The 22962-nt window shown below is 37.9% G+C and overlaps 1 protein-coding gene across 6 annotated transcripts in view; it reads right to left on the reverse strand.

Annotated features, from left to right (window-relative positions):
* Positions 1–22962, reverse strand: part of NOVA1 (NOVA alternative splicing regulator 1) — a 174920-nt gene that overhangs the window by 120689 nt on the left and 31269 nt on the right. Inside the window, exon 1 of one of the 6 annotated variants that reach the window (XM_042467263.1) lies at positions 7172–7351. The exons of 4 other annotated variants lie outside the window; for them this stretch is intronic. The gene's annotated coding sequence lies outside the window, so the exon portion shown is untranslated. Of the gene's footprint in view, positions 1–6608; positions 6862–7171; positions 7352–22962 lie in introns of those variants that run through there. One more of the 6 variants, XM_042467255.1, reaches the window with a different exon arrangement.

Raw genomic sequence — 22962 nt, forward strand, 5'->3', positions numbered from 1 at the left:
GCTTCAGTGTGGTGCAACACAGTTTGCACAGTCACGCCAACAGCTCTCCGTTACATGCAGCTATGTAACCATAAACCTTTATGTAAAGTAAATTATAAAACAAGCATGAGCTGCCATGAATTTTGCATAAAATTCATCCTAAAGATGTTGTTCATCTTGAAGCTGCTATTAGATTTCTTCTTCCCTGTCCTTGTGCTGGAACAGGTTGATTCAAATCTCTTTGAAACTGCTAAAATAAGGAAAAAAGGAAGATTTAGGCATGGTACAAACCGCCGAAAAACAGCGGCCTGCCGGAGCCTTTTTTTTCCGCCAGAAGGAAGCTGCAGCTGCCAAACCACGCAGCTTCTCTCCGGCGGAAAAATAACCCATGAAAAGTGGGTTCTTTTTACACCACAAAGGTAGCCTAACCAGTGCGCTACTGGTGCACTCGTTAAGTAAGCGCCACGTGGTGCTGTGCAGATGCCACGCGACACGTAACAATGGTGGTACCCATGTATACAGGACGCCACCATTATTACACCCTCGTCAGGTGCTAGGGTAGTGAGGCGTGTGGGTGCTCTGCCCCAAGGCAGCCCTAGCAGATGACGAGGGCGTCACTGAGGGCCCATAAGTACCAGGCCTTATTTTATACATGCATATATTCAGCACAGGATTTTTCAGAAGTGTACAAGAGAAGTAAAAGTAAAAAAAAAACACTGATAAATACCAGATGTGCAAGCTGGGATCAGAAAAGGAAGATGCACTAGGGATCATATTGCAAACATATGTTGGCTAATGGAGCACCTGGTTTATTCTGGCTTATCTTGACACCAAAGAATTTGAAAAGAAAATCATCTTGTGCTTTATATATTATAGCAAAGCCTTTGACTGCATAGGTCACAAAAATTGTATGGATTGCACTTAAATTGGGTGTGCCCAGAACACTTGATTGTTCTGATATGTACTCAGGATAAGAGGCTACCATTAGAAAAGGACACAGAGAAATAGAATAGTTCTCAATCAGAAAAGTGGTCAATGAAGGCTGCATTTTATCACCTCATCTGTTTCATTTGTAATAATAATAATACATTTTATTTGTATACCGCTTTTCCACAAATCACAGATGTATGCTGAACAATATCATATACAAAGCAGGATTAGATATGGAAGAAAGAAGCATGAAAATAAGAGAAAGGGGCATCAACAATTTAAAGTATGCAGATGAAACCACTCTACTAGCAGAAAATAGAAAAAAAAAAACTGGAGAGATTACTGAAGGAAGTCAAGGGGAAAAAGAGAAAAGGTAGGTTTAAAGTGAAACATTAAGAAAACAAAGTCCACACATGATTTTCGTCATTTTAAAGTAGACAGTTAAGACACTGAAATTGTTCAACAATTTACATACCAAAGCTCAGTCATTAATCAGGATGGAGAGTTACAGTAAGTCAAGAAATGAGAAATAGACAAGACTTAGAAGGGCAGCTATGAAGGAACTAGACAAGATCTTGACGTGTAAAGCTATATCATTGAATACTAATATTAGGAATGTCCATGCCACCATTTGTCCCATTTCTATATATGGTTGTGAAAGGTGGACAGTGAAGAAAGCTAATAGGGGAAAAAAATTAACTCATTTGCTGAAGAAGAGTTCTATGGATACTGGGGACTGCAAAAAAGAGAACTAAATGGGTCCTAGAGCAAATCTAGAGCAAAAAGTGAGCAAACCTGAACTTTCTCTAGAAGCCATGATGTCTAAACTGACACAGTTGTATTTCAGCCATAGCATGAAAAGACATGATTCACTTGAAAAGACATTAATGCTTGGTAAAGTAGCAGGCAGTAGGAAAAGAGGAAGATGGCATTAGAAAAGAATAGACTGAGTCTGCAAGACACAAGCAGGCCTGTTGATGATTGGGTGACTTTGAGGTCTCTCACTTATGTGGCTACCATTAAGTCAACGTCATAGAATCATATAATCATAGAGTTGGAAGAAACCACAAGGGCCATAACAACAGCACAAGTATTTATCTAACCTTCCAAAAAATGTTATTAAAATTCTTGCTAGATTTTCTACACATGCAGAACATCTGAATGTGTTACTAGGTCACAGAGTTAAACAGACCTATTAAATTTTAAAACAAAACAGGATTTGTGGTGTCATCAAGTCATGCATATTGCATATTTTTAATAAACACACTGACTATGTGGAAATTAGATACACACTGTGCTGCTGAAATATTTATTCCATGAGTAAAACCTAGTCACAGTCTTTGAAGAATTAATTTAATAGACCTTGCAAATTGTTGCTATATAATAGGAAACAAAATAAGCAATCCGTATCAACTAATGTTCAGAACTCCTTGAGTCCCTGTATCGAGAGAAATGCAGATATAATTAAATAAAATAATAATAATAAAATGAAATTTTGCTAAGAAGTTGCAAAATCATTACTTTGCTATCCCTCTCCCTTGCAGCATTTGTTAAAACAATTCTATACCATTCTATTTACATTTCTACATTAAATGTTTAGTTTACAAAACGTTTTGTGAAAACTTGCTAAAATATGATAATAAATCCAAAAAAACTCAACAACAGAGGTGCTCAAGATTTTTTTCTGAAAAGCAATTAACCCATTAACGTGATAGATATACCCAATAGACAACAGTCTATGAAAGCAGCCATACATTGCAAATCTAATCTATTCCTATGTTGTTATTTTAAGACCATATTGGAAAACAAATCTATAAGTACATTCTTTCAAGTGTTCCAATTTGCACCAAAAAGTGACTGCTTCAACCATAGATTATCAAGACAAACAAAAGTGGAAGTGACCAGAAGTCCCGCTGCAGTCTGGGAAGAAATATTTTCACTTTAAATAATGTGCTGGGCATTTAAATAATGTGATTCAAATGTAAATATAGTCACTCTTCCATTTTCGTGGGGGATCCGTTCCAGACCCCCTGAACAAAAACGGAAATTCACCGATTTTCAAACCTTATTGACACACACCCTATTGAAAGTCCCTCTGTTTCAAAAATATTTCAAGGGGAAACTAGTAACTATAAAAACAGATGCTTTGGAAGCAGGAGTTATTACACTTCCATGCCTTGCACAACATTCCTGACAAGCACAGAACCACAGACAGAGACAAAGGGTTCTATTTAATGGTATCCTTCTCTTGACGGAAAACTTTTTGGATTAGCAAAGGTTTTCCAACAGCAAAACAGAGAGGAACGCAAGTTTTCCTGATTCATCCATCCAGTAGCTCCTTCATACTTTCATAATATGCTCCAGAGGGTTGCTGGATTTTGTAGGACATGAAGTCACAAGGACTAGAGGAATACAGTAAACCATTCTGATAATAGAAATAATTCTGATAATGGAACCCTCAGCAAAATCAAAATGTATGAATACAATTCAATTGAAGTTAAACTTTTTATTGCACTGATTTTTTTCCTGTGAAAAATTCAAGCATTTACATAACACCCTCAGGGTAGTAATGTTTACTCTCAGCTGACATGCCTATGTGCACTATCAGTGAAAAACCACTTTGAACAGTCAATAAAACATTTGTTCAGTTTGGAATAGAGAGAAAAAGTGGTTGCTATGAATGTATATACATGCTTCTTTCACAGTTATATCAGTGCTTCCACTCATCTATGCAATGACCTTAAAAAGAGAGGTAATAGTTCTTATAACTACTAACAAATCTGAGGTCAGCCCAATATTTAAAAATTTCAAATTGCCCTGGAATCTTTTTAGATGAGGTGGTAATTAAATTCATTCAAAACACTAGTGTCTTATAAATAAATGCCTAGTAAATATCCCATTATTTTAGATTTTGCTGCCATATCAACTAAAAAAACACTGAACCCTTGAGCCAGAACTGAGAACAATAAATCACTAGCAAACCCCTGCCTCACACTATTGCCTTACCAAGCTATGATAGTCATATGGCCTATGCCCATCAAAAACAGAGGAGCAACACAATGTCATATTGCAGATGACCTGCTATAATATTGATCTAAAAAGTGGCAGACAAGGAAAGGATTACAGACATAGATTACATAAGGAAGTGAAAGTGGACATCTGCCTAACTACAATTCAGTTATCATCACAGTTCTGCTAAGCAACCAAAAGATGGTAGAACTCTACTTTAAAACACATTACGCATATTAAATTTTGTTAATATAGAATTTAAAAAAATCTATCCTTTCATACAGGAATGAAATATACATTTCTTTCACTCCAGAAAAATGTTGTAGGTAGAAATGCTGTCTTCATAAAAACTCACAAAGCACTTAGAAAAATATTTTTAGCCAGTCCAGAAGAAGCAAGAAATTAACCCGCATGTTTTATCTTTTTCATCTGCAATACGCAGTTTGCAGTCAGAGGTGAAATATGTTGGCCCTAGCTAGCAGTAGGTATCTGTCATTATTTTGCAGCACAAAGTTTACACTTCCACTGAAAATGTGCATATTTATGCACAGAATAAATGGGCACTAATTATATTGAACAAACATTGGCTTTGCAACTTGACCATTCATGTGCATATAATCCTGTATTAGAATTCAAAATATTGAAAATCAACCCCTGAAAGTTACTTTAAAAGTGGAAAAGTGTTAAAAAATTACATTATAATTGTCACTGTAAACTTGACTAAGGGGCTGAACAGACGGACCCTTTGGAAAAGCTTGCCAGCACTCCTTTGAGAGCCGGATAAGGTTTGCAGCAATCACATGCTGCAGGCCCAATCCAGTGGTTTGCCAGCTTAAAAAAAGCAGCAAAATGCCTCTCCTTTTTGAGCCAACAAAAAAACTATGCTTTGCTGCTGCAACAGTGCTTCTGTTCCATTTCTTTGGCACAGCATGTATAAATGCTACACCACAGAAGCATAGCCACACCACCCGCCGTCTGGTTGGGCAAGCGGCATGATGGTAGTTTGGGGTTAGAATCGGCGCGTGTGGCCACCATGGGCCAACTCCAAACTGATGCCGGCCCTTTTGCCGGTCTGTACAGCCCCTAAATGACTTTAATTTGAAAATGCATAATAAACTGTTGCTTCATCAGGTCATTAATGAAAACAGTGAAAGAACAGCACATTTTTATTATAACAAAACATTAATTAATACTCTACTACTTCACTGAAAATTAGTGTCCACATTTTACTGAATGTGGATTTTAGCATCACATCTGCATGCCAAGAAAGGAAAATGTTTGAAGAATTGTAGATAATAATGTGATATTACCAGATACTAGTATTTAATCTTCCAATATAAAGGAGAAAGTAGGGTGGAAAAATATCATCACAAATGGATGATGGCAGTAATAAAAGGAATTAATACAAGACTGGGGGAAAATAACTACAATGACATGTGCTGATCCCATGTTATTTGGGCAATCTCTTTTATCATATTCTCAATGTGTAATTTATTCTGTATATGTATGTGTATGTTTTTCTTGTGATATAGTATGTTTTATGTGGATAATTTATGTTGAATTATATTTTTTGTGTGTGATAAATCAATAAAAGTATTATTTTAAAAAAAGAAAGAAAGAAATCTCACCTGCCCCCAAAGAGCTTACAGTCTGACCATGTGGACACATGAGCTGACACAGAACCAATAGCAACTAACATATTTATTGTTTTGGAACAGATTGTTAAGAAGACATTACATTGCATAATCCTAGCATTGTATAGATTGGTTAGGATGATGAACTAAAAAGGTACAGAGCTATTTGATGCATAATTATTCAAAAATATGTAATTTTATGATTTCAGGTTTATGCTACACTTAGGCTTGCCATATCCCGCCTGGGGGCGGGACTTTCCCGGTTTGGGGCGGGTCAGCACGGTCCCGCCCCGGTTTGGCCCCAACCCCGGGATTCGCCCCCCTGCGAGGCCCTGGAGGCGGCTCCACAATCGCTGAGTCCTCCAAGGCCTCGCCGGGGGCTGGGAGACGCTGTCTCCCAGGCCCCAGCGAGGCCCTGGAAGCGGCTCCGTGATCGCGGAGTCCTCCAAGGCCTCGCCAAGGGCTGGGAGAAGCTCTCTCCCAGGCCCCAGCGAGGCCCTGGAAGCGGCTCCGCAATCGCGGAGTCCTCCAAGGCCTCGCTGGGGCTTGGGAGACACTCTCTCCCAGGCCCCAGCGAGGCCTTGGACAAGATTTTAGAATTTAGGTCCTTTTTTTTTTAATTTCCTGGCCAGGAAATTAAAAAAAAAGTCCTATATTTTAAAACCTTGTCCTACATTTTTCCCAGTTTGGAGGTCCTTGGGGATGGCAACCCTAGCTACACTACATATTCTTCAGTAGGATTGTAGTAGTATTTCTTGCAACCTTCTGTTAAGATTCCTGAATACATTGGGGAATTTCCATTTATCTCGATGGTTTAGTAAGAATTACATACATTTAAAGGGTTCTTTTTTTACAGGGATTCTCACTTTGGGAAGCATAAATACACATCATCATTTAAAAACAAAAGGGTTCTTAAATTACAAACTTTTAGGTGATAATCAGATTTTCTGGCACTAATGATACAGAGCAGAACTGAAGTACACATTGACCAGTTAAAACAACATAACCTAGATGTTATACAAACTGCCAAAATCCAATATCAGTTTTAGACCACACCTGAAATGAGAGGTATCCTTGCCAGCTTCTTTAAAACAAAATAAAATCATGACACAACCTGGGGCTTGCAAATCGTACATGTCAAAACACTTTTCTGCCATTTTGTGATTAGGCTGCCATAATGCAGTATAAGACAGATCTGGTCTAAATGCAGTTTTTCACAAGTTAGCAATCATATAAAAACAGACTGTGATTAGGAAAACCACCCTCCAGAATAACATCTTCTGAGGGAGAAAGACACCGGGGGGGGGGGGGGGAGGAAATTGCAAAGAATCAGAAATGAACAAGCATTTATTATTATTATTATTATTATTATTATTATTATTATTATTATAGATTACATAATTGTACTATGGGAGCAAATCTAAAAAGCTCTTGTTCAACTGTATGCAACCAAGAAATCTTTGTGGAATATAATTTCCTTTAATGGTATGTGTAGCAGCTTCCAAATGTATACTGCACATACAGTATTTATCTTTCCCTCCCCCCCAAGTACCCTGAAGTGCATCTTAAAATGCAAAGGGTTCACTTATAAATAAATTACAGAAGTTTTCATAGCTTACTCCTAGGTAACAGTGGCTTATAAAGTAACTACAAAGAATTATCACTGATCTTGATTTTGCAGCAGTTTTCAGTAATGGTTAAAAACAAAACCATTTTTTAAATGTAGGGTTTTAATGTAGGGTTGGCAGTTCTTTCAACGTCCCAGAAAACGTAGGAGTAGTTGGCAGGTTCACGTCAGCTCCAATGTGCTCCTGAAAAATATAAAATACCAGTGTCCACTGGATCAGTGGGTCCTTGGCACATTGGGACTATTCATGAAAATATTTTGGTGATGATGTCAAAGTATAGAACTAAGAGACTCGTTCAAAACTGAGAACTTTCTCAGTTGTAATCTTATAGTTTATAATCTTAAAATATGTTATGAAACTGCTAGGTGACTATTAAAAATGATCATTATGTATATGCTCATTTAATTATACAGGGAAGTAAAGCTGGAAATGATAACTCTAAAAGAAGTGATGAACGTGTAAATTTACAGCACTTTATAAATAAAGGTTAATAATAGTAATAACAAGTGAAACAGAGTACTTCTAATTTTCTTAATTTCTCTATGTATATTCAAGTTAAAAACTATTATAATTATACTTGTGACAATTTTGTGAATGGCAATGGAATCTTACATAAATTCATAGCAGTTTTAAACAATATGAAAAATAAGATCATATGATTATTTCAAGAAACAGTGACACAAGTGTCTGGTGCTTTTAAAGCATGAGAGGTTCAAGATTTGAGGGTGAAATGGCAACCTATCACTGCAACTTCTGGTGTGTCATGCAGTCTTCTTCCAGGTCTATGTGACATAAATTGACTCTACTAAAGCAAGTAATATATGCAGTAAGGAGATTATCAGACGAGGCTAAAAGGTGGAATTAAAGCAGAATAGATGTGTCTATGGCCAAACATTATCAGATGATGTCGTGGCTGAGCTGTAGCTGGTCTGTCCTCCATCTGTGACTAACACACAACTTTTCACTGATAGGCTCACCCTGTCAATCGCTACCAACAACGCTGCTGTAGCATCCAGTTTGTGTGTGATAATGTCTGAGCTTCAGTCAGTTTCCTCCTTTCCCGCACCACTCCCCCCCATTCCCAAGCAGCCTGTTTTTTCAAACTAAAAAAAACAAAAAAAAACTCAAAAAGACATGCTGGTAAAGGAGAGGAAGGCAGGGTTAAGGTGCATGCTGGGAAAGAGAGTCCCCCAGACTGGCTGCTACATTAATTGCAGACATGTGTGATAGCGTCTTCTCTCAAGCATGCATTTTTTTCATTAGCATGATTGTGGTGAGAATGGGGCCTCATGTAATAATTGCCATAATCATCAAACAATAAGTATATCAACACTTATTTCTACTACTGCTGCTATTTACTTATATGCTGATTTTTTCCCTCCTGTTTGGGACTCAAAATTTATCTCATACAAAAATTAAAAGTGTAATTACACTGTCAATAAAATTAGAATCAATTAAAAATATAGTCATTAAAAAGAAAACAACAGACAATTCTGCACATTGTGCAAGGCCCATTCAGCAATATCCATTCGGTGTGAGCAATGATTCTTAAAGATTTGTGAGACTGGAGAATGTTACTGAACTGTTACATTTGTACAAAGTTTTATTCCTCTTAGATTTTGCTCTAAGAGGAGAATTTCTAAAATGATTTTCAGAATTGGTGCATTCACCCTTTAACACAGCCTTCGGTTCTTCTGAACCCAAGCCTTGGCAGTGCAGAGGAATCCTGCTATACATGCAAAAAAACCTGATAGAACATTGCAAAGGAAGAGTTATGTGATCAGTGTAATTGTTATCAACAGCTATATTTTTATACAGCACATTATCAATATGCTTGCTTATCAGTGAAACACCTCATTAAAAACAATCGTAATGGGGGACTAAATATAATCACAGGACTTCTTTGATTATTTCGTAATAATATACAAGATTCTATCTACATTTTTTTTATGCAGTATTTTTCAGTGTTCATGGTTTCCTGTATATTAATAAAACACTATGTAAAGAGTTTTGATACAGTTGTGTATACAATGTTTGTGGTGATTTTTATGTGAATTCACATCAATGCAGATGTGACAGACAACCTCACCAAAGGAACAAAGTAATGGAAACTGTATGTCAACTGTACTCTTTAGAAAATTTGGAAACTGAAAAATAAAATAATGAAACCACCACTACAGAAAAAGAGTATTTCAGTTTTAATTTTAGTTTAAATTAAGAGTCAGGGATAGTAACTAAATCTTGGGTTGATCTCACACTTAGCATCCCATAAATGAATGAGTTTGTTTCATGCATGGCTCTAACTCACTATCAAGTATTAAATGAAGCTTATGAATGGCTATACATATCAGAAACAGCAAAAACCTGGTATGCAAAGGGCCAAAAAGAAAAAAAAGACAATTGCAATTGGAAATGTCCAGATCACATACAGCTTGCTTAAAAAACAAAGCAAAAGCTCACTCCTGTATAATGTGACATACTGATCAATAAAGCTCCAGAAGCCACAAGATTATGACCATCTGAAAAGAAGTAACTCTTAGAAGAACACCTAAAAGGGATTGGTTGAAAACTAATACTGAGAATATGCTGAAGACGATGGTTTGGTTCTCACTACACAACAAGCCAGGAAGATTAGGGAACCTTGGTTTAATGGTTACAAGCAACATGCTGAGGCATGCTGTGTGACTGCTCCCACTGCAAGCAGTTCATTTATTTTATTTTATGAACTCAAGCACTGCTGCTGCTCTGGTTCATATCTCTCCCAACAAAAGATTCCACAAACAAACTAGACTCTGTCTCTGGTTTGCTTAGAGAAAAGCAAAGCAGAACTGCAGCCAACCAAAGTTTGAATAACTTAACAACCCATGAAACAAAGCAACTTGAACTTCTTAAAGACACTCTCATTTCAGACAGGTACAATCAGATAAGTACATAATTTAAGAGGATTCCCCAACATGCTGGCACAAATTTTCAAGTACTGTATACAGAGGGAAGCAGAATCAACTTTTGGTGGTGATGTTCTATGTGTGAGAACAGTTGAGCTAATGCACCTACCAATAAAGAATTATTTAATCCAGCTGAAGCTTTTTTAAAAAAGTAAACACACATATGATAAAACTGTATATATCTAGAATACTCCAGGAAAATAGACTGGTAAATTCTGGGTACATTTCTGCATCACATTTTATACTGTTTAACCAGTAGAATCATATACATTAATTGGAAGACACAAGAGAATTCAAGTAACTGTGGAATATAGAAAAAGAGTAACACCTAGAAACAAGCAACCACTCCTAAGTTCACCTTGAACTAAAATCAGTTGTTCACCCCTCCACCTTGTAAAAACATGAAGAACACAAATCTTTTCAAAACCAGTCATCGGTTTGGAAAAAATAGCCTTCCCATTCTCACAAGCCCAGCCTATATACCAAAGACCTTATCACCAGCTCATCCCCTTTCCTTTCTTAGCAAACTGTATTATTTTAAATTGTGTGCCACATCCAAGTCCCAATTTGGTGGTCCTGAGAAATAAATAGAAAAAGAAACAGACAGCACACTGTTTGCCCATTTCCTTCCTTCCTGACTGCCATATCAGTTAGTTACTAATTAAAAGTGTATTGAAATACAAAAGCCGGAAAAACTATGCAAGATTTAGGAGTCATTCACACCTACATTTTTGTCCCACGGAGATACAGATTTTCCGGGTTTTTCTGTGCCCCCCCCCCACACAAACATAGTCAGCTTCTTCGGGGCCAATGTGAATGTCATGGAAATAACCTGGTTTCACACCGGGTTATTTCCATAGTGTGAATGGGGCCATAGTTTTCCCAAGAACTGAAGCCATGAGATCATACTGTGTTAAACAGCACACTGGGAAGTTGAAGAGGGAAGAAAGAGAAAAGAGGCAGATGATGATGGAAAGAAAGGGGAATTCTCTGGCTCATATCTGATAGAAGGGGGAATGGGAGGCGGGCTTTAATTTGATCCTTTTATGAAACTCAAGTTCCTATCCAGGCTTAGGAGCACTTCATCAGGAACTCTATTATCACAGCACTTAGATTTGCTTTGAAAAGTATTCCTTTATTGTATCAAGGGATTCATACCAGTAAGAATTTGTTCACTTCTGGGTTCAGAAGGAATGAAGTGAACAATAAATGAGTATACAGTCAGCTCTCTATATCCAAGGATTCTTTATTCACACATTCAAGCATCCATGACTTGAAAATATTCAAAAATATATAAATTCCAAAAAGCAAAGTTTGATTTTGCCATGTTATATAAGGGGGATCATTTTACTAGGCCACTGTATTTAACGGTAGTTGAGCATCCAGTGATTTTGTTATCCACAAGGGATACTGGAACCAAACCCCAGTGAATACCAAGGACCCACTGTCCCAGAGCTGTATCTCAGTTGTAGGAAAATTTGGCCTAATCTAAAATCAAGAATTTAAGCAGGAGATTAACTGATTGAATTTTGTGGAGCCACAGTTCGTTAATTGCAAACACATTCTTCAAGCAACCAAAGAGTCAACTGTATCCAAAAGGACCTGATTATAGAAATCAAATACTTTCAACTAAATAATTAAAAGTAAAAGATGGAGAAGCTCCATTTTCTCTGCAAAAACAAGACAGGGAGCAGACTGTGGCACAGACCATGAACTGCTAATATCAAAAATTAGAGTAAAACTAAAGAAGAACTCTGTATCAATCACTGTGCCAAAATAGAACCTGAAGAACATCACTATAACACTGAAAGATAAATGGGGTGCTGGGAAGATTTGCACTATTAAGCCTAATTGACTGAGAGCCAGAAGAACTCTGGATGGAAGCCAGGGGTAGTAGTAGAGAAGAATGCGAGAAGACACATTCTTCAGCCAAAGCCAAAGTCTCAATTGTTGAAAGATGACACTCTTCAAGAAGTTAAGGACAGACAAGAAGCAAAAGTAAAAGGACAGGAAGAGGGTAAGAAGATAGCAATAAAAAGGTAGAACAAGAAACCTCTTTCAGAAGATCTGTGAAAAGAGTGGGGTTGTGATATGACCAGCAGACAAACACAATACATAGCCAATACGAAATATAAAGATAATGGAAACAATACACTGAAGGACTGTGTAAAAGGGATGAAATGATGGCAGGTTCATCCAAGGAAGAACCATTTGAAGATATAGCCATAATTTTAGAAACAAGCTATTATACTCAGAGTTCTTGGGGGGAGGGGGATCACCAGCAACAGATGACATACCAATAGAGCTGTTTCAAGCACCAGAGACAAATTCCACTCAAATTCTTACTAAAATATGTCAGCAAATATGGAACACAAAAGAAGAGCCCACAGCATACAAATTAAACAGATGAAGTGATAAAATACAGCCTTGCCTGACTTACTTGAGTCTGGTGCAACACACGTCCTCCAGAAGTCACTTAAGTAGCTATGTGGTGTCCACATGTACGCTATTCCACTACCAAATGATCTCTTGACTAAATAAACCTTTTCTGGAAAGCCCCTGAGTTTATTGTAGAGCATAATAAAACAAGCCACATCATAAAAACAGCTATCAAAACAAATCCAGGATATGAAGTCGAAGGCTTTCATAGCCGGCATCCATAGTTTTTTGTGGATTTTTCAGGCTATGTGGCCATGTTCTAAAAGAGTTTCTTCCTGACATTTCGCCAGCATCTTTGGCTGGCATCTTCAGAGAATAATTTTTTGTGGAAACATCAATCAGGGTTGAACCAACAAACAGACTATATTCATCTCTAGAGCCCTGCTAAACCCATTATTTTCTTGGAAGTCACTTAGAAACTGAGGGCAATTTGGATGGAATCAGTAAGGTATATAAGGCAATTCTAGAAGATACAGTGTTTCAGTCTGCAAGTAACCTGGGATTGGGAGAGACACTTTCCCACAGAACAATGACCCCTAAAAATAGACAAAATAATACAGAAGTGGGTTGAAAACGAGGGCTTGTATGTTTTAGAAAAGACCTGACAAAACCCAGATCTCAAACTTATTTAAAATCTGTGGCAAGACTTGGAAACTGCTGTTTACCAACAGTCTACATCCAACCTGACAAGAGCTGGAGCAGTTCCGCCAAGAGGAATGGGCAAAAATTGCAAGATAAAGATGTTCGAAGCTGACAATTTCCCCAGATGACTCACAGCTATAATTGCAGCTGAAAGTGTTTGTACCAAGAACTGATGAGGGTGTGTGTACTTGATGCAATTTACTGGTTTGTCAGTTTATTTATGTTTACTTAACTTCTGTGGCACAATAAACAATATTTAGCACCTTCACAATGTTGTGTATGTTGTGTCTATTTTAATTCCAGGTTATAAAACAACAAAATGTGGAAACGTCAAAATGCAAATACTTCTTCGAGGTATTGTATATAATGCATGAAACCACCAGTATACTAAAAAAGAAGAGAAAATTGTCAGTAGTTCTCCAACTACAGTATAGACTCAAGGTCAGAGAATAGACTTTTTATATTTGTAGACTGCCCAATAATTTAAGTACTCTGAGCAGCACAGAAAAAGATCAAAAGAGCGAACAGTCTGAAAGTTGCTTTCTTTTCCACATGCAGAACTTTTAGCATTGTAAACTACCATGCTAACCAATGGAGGCTGTGGAAAAACAGCTTTTCGCCACAGTAATTGCTCTGCCTCAAAAGGCAGATACCTTTTCTAATCTTCTTCTAATTCCAGTATTACTTTAGTTCACAAATCTTGATGAAGATTTTTGGGATTCCTACATGTAACTTTGCACCAAGATTCTGTATTAAGTTATTGAAGACTGACAAATAGAACGGTTAAGAGAGGATCTCCAAATTCATAGTTTTTAAAAAAGACTGTATTATAATTTAAACTTTCTCTCTAGCATGCTATACAAATCCATAAGCTTAAACATAAAGTTACCAAACCTGGTGCAGTATCTTATGGAACCAAAATAACCATCTGTTTTATTTCATTTGATTACATTTTAGGCCAACTACCCACTTAATCATGTCTGTATGTTTTTCAAAGTTGAGCTGATTTTGACCAATCTTGATATTTAATCCTAAATTGACACCCCAAATATTTTCATGTAAGTTCAAGACCAATCAGCAGAGTTCAACTTTGAAGATGGAGGTAACTGTTTGTGGTCTTTTTCTGTCTATTTTTTTTTTAAATACGTTGTGAAACAAGTGTTCCAGACTGTAGGTAGGTACTATCCATCAAACTTTTGTTCAAATCATAAACAAAATCATAAATACCATCCCGGACAATGCTCACTAAATTTCTTGGTTAGATTTAAAAATATATCTAACATTGGGCAATCAAGGCAGTATAATCCCCCCCCCCAGACTGAGTAAACATATATATCCTTACTAACAATTAGAAGGCCAGAATTCATGCCATAGATTCATGGAAAGAAATAAATCTAGCTATGAAACTATCTAAACTTGCTTTCAACACATGCAAGAAGTATTTCCAGCTGCTAGCAGATTTCGCATCATATTGAGTTACATATAAACACTCAGACAGACAGGAAGAGAAACTCAGTCATGGTATTAATTGCATGTCACATCTTAATGCAGTTCAGTAAATTCATTATTAAAACAGTAATGTTTTAATAATGACTGTATACATACTGTGGCATTCCTTTAATATTAACCTGACTTTTTGTCACAGATAAATGCTTTTTGCCTAATATTTTGTGACCTATTAAAATCAAACATGCTGTCTGTCCATGTAACAAAATCACTCTCATGTGTGTTTAAGCTTAGAAAGGAAAGTATACAATGACTATCCAAATCTGTGGATTACAACAAACAGTAAACCACTATGTGATTACTTACTGTATATCATATATAAGTCTAGAAAATTTAGTTTAAAAAATTTCTCCCCAAATACTGGGTCAATTTATCCATGGGTAATTGTAAGTACTGTACTTTAACTCTTATTTAAAAAAGAAAAAAGAACGATTCCATTTTCTGAATAGAAAGGTGAAATGAAAGGCGAGGGCTTAGTCCATCCCGGGAACACCCAAAAGAAGCACCAACCCCCCCCCCCCCCCCACACACACACACTCTCTCTACCACAGTATCAATTCTGACCTTTTTGAATGCCTGGGAGGGGCAATGGTGACAGAGGCAGCTCTTTGGTGCTTCCCCTTAAAGGAATGATAGAGGAATTAGGATTTGAGTAAGATATTTGTGTATGTTTGTCAGCTTCTTTGGGTTAAAATCAGGAAAGGTTATCACATTAAAGATAAAGACTAACGGCTAACGTAGTCACCATTTTCTTTGTTTTGCCTTTTCATACTTTTTTACTTAAGTGCGTTTTCTTAGCCCTGCCTATGACTGGTCATCTACATATCGCACAGCCTTGATTTACCATAGATCCCTCCTCATCCATCTAGATTTTAGGATGAGCACAAACAGCTATGCCTGCTGGAATTTTGTATGGAATTTTTTAAGTTCTTTGGCATTGTTTTCCTTTGCTTCATCCTTTACATCTTTTGCTACATGCCCATAAGCTTTACTCCCAACTTATCCACAAGTCATATCAAATCCTTAATTTTGGCCTCAACTTATACATGAGGTCAACTTATAGTCAGGTACTTGTGGTACTTAAATACAGGAACCCATACCCAAATTACTTGTCCTTTTATGAAGGGCAGTTTGTGCACTTTTCCTGCAGAAAAAACATATGTCCTTTACATGGAGAAAACAATTATACACATGTTGTCCCAAAACGTTCCCCATCAATTCATCATTCCATTTGCAGAGGACAAATTTGATTAGGGCAGATCATCAGTTTTCATGGAATTTGAGGGGAGGGGGTTGATGAGTGCAGATCTTTTTCCATCCTTTATTTAAACAAAAATCCATCAGTGATACCTTTAATGGACAACTGAAATGCACAATATACTTGTTGCAATCTTTTGAAGCCCAAACAGGGAAAAAATACAATTGGAGATGTTAGTGTTTGGTTTGTAACATCTTGCCTGATGAAGAAGCCCATGGAGCATCGAAAGCTTGCACCAAGTATATTGTGCATTTCGGTTGGCCATCAATATCACTGATGGATTTTTGTTTGGATTTGTTAAATGGCCAACACAGCTACCCCTGCATGTTTTCTCTATTGTAAGATACCCCATTGTAGCTGCAACAGGGGAACCATGAAGAGTAGCTTGTGGACTGGGACTTCAGCCAAAGTAAAACAATTTTTTTCTTAGAATCATAGAATCATAGAGTTGGAAGAGACCGCAAGGGCCATCCAGCCCAACCCCCTGCCATGCAGGAAATCCAAGTCAAAGCATCCCCGACAGATGGCCATCCAGCCTCTGTTTGAAGACCTCCAAGGGAGACTCCACTACACTCTGAGGGAATTTGTTCCACTGTCGAACAGCCCTTACTGTCAGGAGGTTCCTCCTAATGTTGAGGTGGAATCTCTTTTCCTGGAGCTTGCATGCATTGCTCCGGGTCGTAGTCTCTGGAGCAGCAGAAAACAAGGTTGCTCCCTCCTCAATATGACATCCCTTCAAATATTTAAACAGGGCTATCATATCACCTCTTAACCTTCTTTTCTCCAGGCTAAACATCCCCAGCTCCCTAAGGCGTTCCTCATAGGGCATGGTTTCCAGACCTTTCACCATTTTAGTCACCCTCCTTTGGACACGCTCCAGTTTCTCAATGCCCTTTTTGAATTGTGGTTCACAATTCACAATATTCTGGATTGTGTCCAACTGGACACAATATTCCATGTGGGGCCTGACCAGAGCAGATTATAGTGGCACTATGACTTCCCTTGATCTAGACACTATCCTTCTATGGATGCAGCCTAAAATCGCATTGGCCTTGTTAGCTGCCGCTTCTTAAATTTGGACTGAATTTGCATGTTTTACCTCTATACCACTAAAATATTCCTGATGCAAAAACATGGGAGACTTCTTGAAGAATCCGTTGTTCTCTGCCTGCAAAGAGGCCTGTGACCTCACTGGAATGGAGACATGTTGCACTGCAAAAGAGTGGTCCCTGTTGAGATGCAAATAGACTTTAAATTTCCTGGGCTTTGAAATTCACCCTATTGCCCCATGGCCAGAAGGAGGAGGACCCTGCCTGCAGAAGATATCCTCCCCAGCATACCATCTTTACTAAGGACTGAAACAAAATGCAGGTATCTAACTAACATCTCCATTTTTTTTTCTTCTCCTGTTTGGTTTGTAACATCTTGCCTGGTGAAGAAGCCCATGGAGCTTTGAAAGCCTGAAACAAGTATATTGTGCATTTCAGCTGGCCAACAAAGGTATCACTGATTGATTTGTTAAATGGCCAACACAGCTACCCCTGCATGTTTTCATGCTGTATTGAGTTTGAAAGCTTTCCTTTCTATTTTATTTGCACCTTTAGTAAACAAGAGAGAGGTAAACAGCTATGATCACTGCTGCTCAATAGCAGCAGCCACATTTGTCTGATGGCTAAACAGTAAATTATTTCTCTCCATCACAAAAATAAAAAGAGGAATAGGAAGCAAAAACTTGAGTGTAGTACATGTGAAAAGCATATTAGTAGACCACAAACTAAACATCTTCATGTGTCTTATGTCAGTCCATGAGGACCAGAATGACAGTTGGTAGAAACGTCAAATAACATGTAGTCTAGCCCCATAAATGCAAGCAATTCATTGCCATATAGTTCACAATCAATACAGCAACAGGCAACAGCCCTGTAAGGCTGATACATAATTACTGCAGATTGGGGTTAGGTTTAAACCGAGTGCACACAAGAACCCTGTGATGACAACTGCTACAGTACTTTGTTATCCACATTGGTTGTCATGTGAGTGCAGCATGCAAGAGCCTGCAGGGTAGCTCGCTCTTCTATCTCTACTGCAGGTTTAAGGGCTGAGCTGTAGAGAGAACAGCACTACACCAACCTTGAGATGTTGTCCACTGTTATTATTGACAGAGGTGAAAGTGAGTAATCTACCAAAAGCAGGATGAAGAATGGATTCCAAGTCAAAAACCTCCCACCATATCTCAGGTCTGCAACAATAACAAAAATCAATATATTTCATACTTGCCTATCCTCCCATGAGGCACATTCACAGAAGCCCCATTCTATACTGACTTGAAGACTACTGCACTTAAAAAAAAAAAGTACGTACATAGATTCAATTTAAGTCAGAGACTGCTTAGTTTTTAGTCCCTTCAGCCACAGGCTCAGAACACATACCAGGCATAAACTGCAGAGCCTACACAGCTATACCGACAGCAGCCTCATTTTTAAAATCCGTCTTTATGTGGTAAAAACAACTAATTCCAAGCACAAAACAGAGTAATCTACAACATGCAGGATGAGAATACTATGATTTGCATTAAGTAACAAAAATAAAACTTTAGGAGAATTAGAGCCAAAAGAAAACAAAGCATCCTTAGTTGACCTGGAATGACAACTCATTATTGTGGAAGCATGCACTAAAAACCAGAGGAATGGGAAGATGAATGTAAAGAAATCTGAACAACAGCACCTCATACATACTATCTGCTTGCAAATTCTACTTGTAGATTATAATGTAATTTGTAAAGAAATAATCTGCCTTGAAACAGAACTAGACCTCTGTAAGCATAAGGCAGACAAAGCAGTTTGACTCACAACAAGCCCAGAAACAAAGGGAAAAAATGGACATATATGGGATATGACAGCTTTTGCTCCTGATTGACCTGGGCTTTACAGTGCCACCAACAGGCACAACAAGGTAGACTTCTACATTAGTTCAAGCAGAACCTCCATGATCCTAGACATCCTTATGAGAGAGGCTGAACAAAAAGATAGTCTTGTGCAACAAGAGAAGGCACATCATTAAGCCAATCTAAGAATCATCCAAGATGTTTCACATTATCAACACTCTTCAGCAGTCAACTGCAAAAAATGTAACAGGGGATTCTAGAGCATCAAATATGATGGGCTACCTTACAAAATATAAACACTGTTAGTACCTCTATCTTAGTAATAAAATGAAAATGAATTCTGTAAAGACTGTAATGTTCAAAAATTTGTCTTCTCTTACTATGGAAATCAGGAAGGAAGGATTATTAGTATATTAGTATAGTATTTGTCAAATATGTGTTCAGTATGTCTTATTTTTGTAACTGATTGTGATGTTATGTGTTTTTTATATGTTGTTGTCTGTAAATAAAAATTTAAAAAATAGTGGAATTTCCACTAATGAACCACACAACAGCCAAAAAAGGAAATAAAATAAAATATAAACACTGTTAAAATAGATTAACAGATTCAATATGATAAACAAAAGCACTTTCCTGATTTTCTTCAGGAATGTTGTTGTATGTCTAAGTTGTTCTTGATATACAGTGACCTATCATGGAACTTTCTTGGCATGATTTATTCAGTGAGAATTTTTCTTTGCCTTCCTGAGACTGAGAGAGTATGACTTGCTCAGGGTCACTCAGAGGGTTTCCATGGACAAGCAGGGATGCAAATCCTGGTCTCCAGAGGTGTAGTCCAACACTCAAACCCCCATATCACACTACCACTCAGGAATGGTAGCTATTTATTATTAATCAGAACATTCACCAAAATAATGAAGCTTTAGAAGTGTTCACTGTCCCATAAATGGCTTTAAGATGTCTTATATTTCTAAAAATGAGAAAACTGCATAAGATCAATAATGGCCTGCTTCAGAAGGGGTTGTCTAATCAATATAATTTGTTCACTGTTTTGATGAGCATTTGGTATAGTCTCTTCTCTATGCAAGCTGAAACTCTAGTATGTTTTCCAATAGGCCTACCTTCACCTTATACATATTCCAGGTTTGCTTGCTGAATCTGCAACCACCACAAACCATTTCTTTCTGGGATCTGTGCAATTATCAAAGATGCATGTTGACACTAAGATGCAAGAAAAACTGCATGAAGATGTACTTATGACTTGTAAAACAAAAAACTATTTTTATATATCTTTTATATATCTTTATAATGTAGAGGCCAATCCCATTCCACCCAAAAGTCAAAATATTTCCAGGTTCAATGGAAGGAATTAGTTCTTTAATGTCTGGCATAGGTTTGGCATAATCCATAACAAAGAGTGCTTCCAGACCGGTGGCTCCTCAATAAGGCATTATGCAGTTATTTCATGTTGCCCAACTTGATGTTTTTTCCGTGACAAGGTAAAAAAAAAGTGTAGAAAGTAGTAGGAACGTATAGGAGATTAGTCCTCTGTAAAAATCTATAAATGAGGCAGAAAACTTGAAGAAAGGAAGTGTCATACTGGAAGCACCCCCACAAAAAAGAAAGACAGACAGACAGAAGAGAACAGAAGAGACAGAAACTACAAGATTTTAAAATTAGGTGTATGCTGTACTTGGAAGCTTAAGTACTATGTTTTCACTTCTGTTGAGTTAGTCATCACTATCAAAACATGGACATTAACTTCTTTTATAAACCATTAAATATGTAAGCCTATGGTCCTAGAAAGTAAAATCCAACAGAGACAAATATAAGAGAGATCCAGCATTGTGTAGTGTTTGAGAATTGTATTCAGGAGACCAGGGTTCAAATCCCAACTTATCCATGAAAACCCACTGGGTGCTTAGGTCAAATCAAACTCTCTCAGCCTCAGATGAAGGCAAGGCAAACCCCCTCTGAACATACAGTGGCCCCTTTGCATCCACTGGGGTTTGGTTCCAGGACTCCCAGTGGATACCGAAATCTGTAGATGCTCAGGTCCCATTATATACAATGGGGTAGTAAAATTGTGTCCCTTGTATACAATGGCAAAATCAAGGTTTGATATTTGGCATTTATACTTTTTAGGAATATTCTCAAGTCGTGGGTGCTTGAATCTATTGATAAAGAATCTGTGCATATGGCGGGATGACGTATCTTGCCAAGAAAACCCCATGATAGATTTGCCTTAGGGTTTGTGTAAGTCAGTCTTCTTTGCCCCACTGTTAAAACATTGCTCTAGACCTCTCCTGACGACCTAACACCCAGGTGCTGGAGGAGAGGTTTTAACATCGGATTGAGAAGGGAAGCAAGTGATGTTAAATGAGGAGTTACTTCCATGGGAAGAGGAGGTTTACAAATTGGATTGGTGAGGGAAGCAAGTGGTGTTAAATGGGGAGATTTTTCCATGCGAAGAGGAGGCTTGCAAATCGGATGGGGGAGGGAAGCAACTGCAGTTAAACGAGGTGTTTTTTGAATGGGAAGAGGCAGCTTGCAAATCGGACAGGGAAGGGAAGCAAGTGGAGTTAAAGGGAAACCCTGTCTTTCACAAACACACAGAAAGAGAGAGAGAGAAACACAATGCCTCATGGGGCATCTGGCGTGCTTGTTTTAGGACCTTTCTAAGCACTACTACAGTACTTATTGATCTGTATATAAATCAACCCAGAATTTTAGGGTCAATTTTGGGGAATAAATTTTTCAATTTATAGACAAGTATATACGGGGTATTCATGTGTTCAGTTTGAAGGGTGGGAAGTCAACAGTCTTTTATGTTTAGGATTAAAAGAAAGAGGTTGTATTTTGTAATTTGTCTAGTAGGTTGCAGTAGGGATGCAGTGGCTTAGCAGTTAAGATGCCAGTTCTGATTATCGGACGATCAGAAGGTTAGCAGTTCAGGGCCTAAGTGCAGTATGATGGGGTGAATTCCTGTCATTAGTCTCAGCTTCTGCCAACCTAGCAGTTAGAAAACATGCAAATGCAAGTGGATAGATAGGTACCACTTCTCAGTGGGAAGGTAACAGCGTTTGGTGCAATCATGCTGGCCACATGATCACCAGAGCAGTCCTCAAACAACGCTGGCTCTTCAGCTTAGAAGCACAGCCCCCTACAGTCAGTTACAACTAGACATTCATGTCAAGGGAATACCTTTACCTTTACCTCTAGTAGGTTTGAGAGTATAGTGTGTATGGATGTTTGTAATGAATACTGTGTATTTTGTAATATGTACAGCTGGTATAATAAAATTAATTTAAAATATTTTTATTCAACAGGGTCACGCAGAAGCCAAAAAACAATGTAATTCTAGGCAATCAATAGTAGTGTCCCGACTGAGGGAAGTCCAAAACACACTGCAGAAACAATTCAGTTTGAGACTGCTTTAACTGCCCGGGCTCAATGCTAGGGAATTCTGGGAACTGTAGTTTTGTGAGACATTTAACCTTCTCTGTCAGAGAGCTCTAGTGTCACAACAAATTACAATTCCCAGGATTCCCTAGCACTTAGCCAAGGCAGTTAAAGAAGTCTCAAACTGGATTATTTCTACAGTGTGCTTTGGACCTCTGTGTCATTATTCTGATTTGGTCAGACATCATGCTTTGGTCAGACAACTGTGTCTAGTTAGAATCATAGAGTTGGAAGACACCACAAGGGCCATCCAGTCCAACCCCCTGCACTCAAGAAGGATATTGACAAGCTGGATTCTGTTCAGAGAGACCAAAGGTTTGGAAACCAAGAAATGACATAGGGAGCTGGATATGTTTAGCTTGGGAAAGACTGAGAGGTGACATGATAGCTATCTTTAAATATCTCAAGGTATGTCATGTAGAAGATGAACCGAGATTCTTCTCTGATACTTCATAAGATAGGATCTGCACCAATGGATTTGAATTACAAGAAAGGAGATTCTGATTAAGCATTAGGGAGAACCTTCAACAAAGGTAAAACTCCCACTAGAACCTGATATGGAACTGCAATTTGGCAAGGTTTACCTACACTGCATCTTAATATTGTGTGTGTGTGTGTGTGTGAGAGAGAGAGAGAGAGAGAGAGA

The sequence above is a fragment of the Sceloporus undulatus genome, chromosome 1 (genome assembly GCF_019175285.1).
Source record: "Sceloporus undulatus isolate JIND9_A2432 ecotype Alabama chromosome 1, SceUnd_v1.1, whole genome shotgun sequence".
Taxonomy (NCBI): domain Eukaryota; kingdom Metazoa; phylum Chordata; class Lepidosauria; order Squamata; family Phrynosomatidae; genus Sceloporus; species Sceloporus undulatus.